Source organism: Borostomias antarcticus (assembly GCF_949987555.1).
Source record: "Borostomias antarcticus genome assembly, contig: scaffold_1329, whole genome shotgun sequence".
NCBI lineage: Eukaryota > Metazoa > Chordata > Actinopteri > Stomiiformes > Stomiidae > Borostomias > Borostomias antarcticus.
The window spans coordinates 1-3,269 of NW_028176157.1; the positions used below are offsets into that span (position 1 = coordinate 1).

The 3,269-nt window shown below is 47.4% G+C and overlaps 1 long non-coding RNA gene across 1 annotated transcript; it reads left to right on the forward strand.

The window, feature by feature from the left end:
* Positions 1-341: 341 nt before the first annotated feature.
* Positions 342-3,269, forward strand: LOC311328758. The gene is made up of 3 exons (XR_014631242.1): positions 342-483; positions 2,685-2,720; positions 3,192-3,269. It is a non-coding gene; the product is annotated as an uncharacterized lncRNA (long non-coding RNA).

Here is a 3,269-nt window from a genome sequence, read left to right on the forward strand (position 1 = left end):
GATCTGTTGTTCTTTATTATTGTTTGTTTATGATTGTGTATGATTGTGTGTTAGCTCGTCAACACCGCAAATGAGGGAAACCTCAGTGTCTAACGAGTTGAAATAAAGGTTTGAAATTAAATGAAATATCTACAGTATCTATCTATCTATCTATCTATCTATCTATCTATCTATGTATCTATCTATCTATCTATCTATCTATCTATCTATCTATCTATCTATCTATGTTTGTATCTATCTATCTATCTATCTATCTATCTATCTATCTATCTATCTATCTGAAAGAAGTATTCTGTGTCCAGGCTCATAGCCCCTCCCCCTGTGTGACATCAGCAGGCTCTCCACCACTCAGAAGCTCCATCTGCTCGCCCATCTTCCTGTGGAGCGTGATCACCATGGCGATGACCCAGCTGCGTCTCATCTTCTTCATGGGGGCCTTGAACAAGATGGTGGAGTTCCTCGTAACCCACGGCAACCCGCATCGTAAGAAAAGACGTGCAATGTTATGTTGTTGTTGTTGTTACGATATGATACGATACGATAATAATTTATTGTCAACAAGCTGAAATTTGTTTAGCATCCATGGCACCTCCGTTCAAGAGTTACACACGTGGAGGACACAACAAGACAGACACACATCCAGAACATTCCACACAATACAAAAGGCTGTAGCTCAGTTGGTAGAGCGGGTCGTTCAATGATCGAAGGGTCAGTGGTTCGAATCCCAGCTCCGACTGTCCACATGTCGAAGTGTCCTTGAGCAAGACACCTAACCCCAAATTGCTCCCAATGAGCAGGTTAGCACCTTGCATGGCAGTTGCCGCCATGTGTGTGTGAATGGGTGAATGAGAGGCCATTGTAAAGCGCTTTTATCGAACAAGAGAAAATCCGATGAGATCGACAGTACAAACTTTTTGTCGATTTTCATGATTTTTAATCGAATTTTACTGTTTCCATAAGGCATTTTTAATTCGATATGACTTAATTTGCATAAAACGTGTGGATGGAAACATGGCTTATGTTTGTCTTAGTCCTTATTCTTAAAGGCCATTTTCCTAGCATTGATATCCCTTTTAATGTCCTTTGTCACATACAGTTTGTTATTTGGGAAAATCTTTATTTTCTTAGTAGGGATATTGTTCTGCACACAGAAGTTATTGTAGTCACTGGTGTTAGAATGTGTCTAAAGTTGGGCCTGACCTCTGACCTCTTCCAGGGAGGGTTGGTCACTGGTTACAGTGGGGGTTTCATCTACGGAGCTGCTATGAAGTCATGAGTCAAAACATGCTTTTAGTTTTTCAATGCTTTCAGGGGACCATTTCTTAATTATCTTAATTCTGGCATTAATCAAGTACACCACGTTATGGTCAGAATTAGCACTAGGGGGTCTTATTCTAGATACATTTTCACATTTACATAGCATTTGTCAAGGATTTTATCCTTTCTAGTGGGATTTTTAACGTATTGACAGAAACCAGGCAAGGTGCTGACAAGTAACGTAAGTAAAGGTTTAAGTCTCCCAGGACGATAGCTGGTGCGTTGGGGTAACTCTGCTGCAGGGCGTTGGGGTAACTCTGGTGCGTTGGGGTAACTCTGGTGCGTTGGGGTAACTCTGGTGCGTTGGGGTAACTCTGGTGCGTTGGGGTAACTCTGGTGCGTTGGGGTAACTCTGGTGCGTTGGGGTGACTCTGGTGCGTTGTGGTAACTCTGGTGCGTTGGGGTAACTCTGGTGCGTTGGGGTAACTCTGGTGCGTTGGGGTAACTCTGGTGCGTTGGGGTAACTCTGGTGCGTTGGGGTGACGCTGCTGCAGGGCGTTGGGGTAACTCTGGTGCGTTGGGGTGACTCTGCTGCAGTGCGTTGGGGTAACTCTGGTGCGTTGGGGTAACTCTGGTGCGTTGGGGTAACTCTGGTGCGTTGGGGTGACTCTGCTGCAGGGCGTTGGGGTAACTCTGGTGCGTTGGGGTGACTGCTGCAGGGCGTTGGGGTAACTCTGGTGCGTTGGGGTAACTCTGGTGCGTTGGGGTAACTCTGGTGCGTTGGGGTGACGCTGCTGCAGTGCGTTGGGGTAACTCTGGTGCGTTGGGGTGACGCTGCTGCAGTGCGTTGGGGTGACTCTGCCGCTCTGCGGCACGTAGACCACACACAACAAGATACTCCCAAACTCCTGGGGGCAATAGAGCGCTCTTAAGCTCAAACAGAGCATCTCCACATTTGGGTCGCATAATGTTTTTCTTTGCGTTTTCCCGAGTTAGTGTCTCTGATGGCCAGCATGAGAGTAAGACCACCAATCTGAAACAGCACAAGAGTAAGACCACCAATCTGAAACAGCACAAGAGTAAGACCACCAATCTGAAACAGCACAAGAGTAAGACCACCAATCTGAAACAGCATGAGAGTAAGACCACCAATCTGAAACAGCACGAGAGTAAGACCACCAATCTGATACAGCACGAGAGTAAGACCACCAATCTCAAACAGCGAGTCGGGGGCGTCGGGTTGAAGCCAGCTTTAGAAGAGATGCATCAGGGAATTGGGAGCAGAACCTTGCGTCGGCTCGGATCTCATCCACCTTGTTGTTCAACGAGCGCAGGCTGCTGAGGATGATTGAAGGGAGCGGCGGTGGTTGTTGTTGTTGTTGTTGTTGATCCTGCCTGACCGTGTGTGCTTCCATCTCCCCCTGCAGCCTCGGAGGAGCTGGTGATAGAAGCAGAGACACAAGGTGAGAGACAGACAGACAGACAGACAGACAGACAGACAGACAGAGAGACAGACAGACAGAGAGACAGACAGACAGAGAGGCAGACAGACAGACAGGCAGACAGACAGACAGACAGAGAGGAAGACAGACAGATGGACATTCAGACAGACAAACAGACCGACAGACAGACAGACAGACAGACAGGCAGACATACAGACAGACAGACAGACAGACAGACAGACAGACAGACAGACCGACAGGCAGACAGACAGACAGACAGACAGACAGACAGACAGACAGACAGACAGACAGACAGACAGACAGACGTGTGTCTCGTGTTCATATGTGTGTGCAGGTTTGTGTGTACACGTGTAATTGTATGTGTTACCCTATACTGACAATAATTATCTGTGTGTGTGTACGTGCGTGTGTGCATCTGTGTGTGTGTGTGTGTGTGTGTGTGTGTGTGTGTGTGTGTGTGTGTGTCCTCAGTGGGGTTATACTCGTCAGTCTTTGGCTTCCTGCAGCTGCTCTGCCTGGTGACCTGCCCTCTGATTGGCTACATCATGG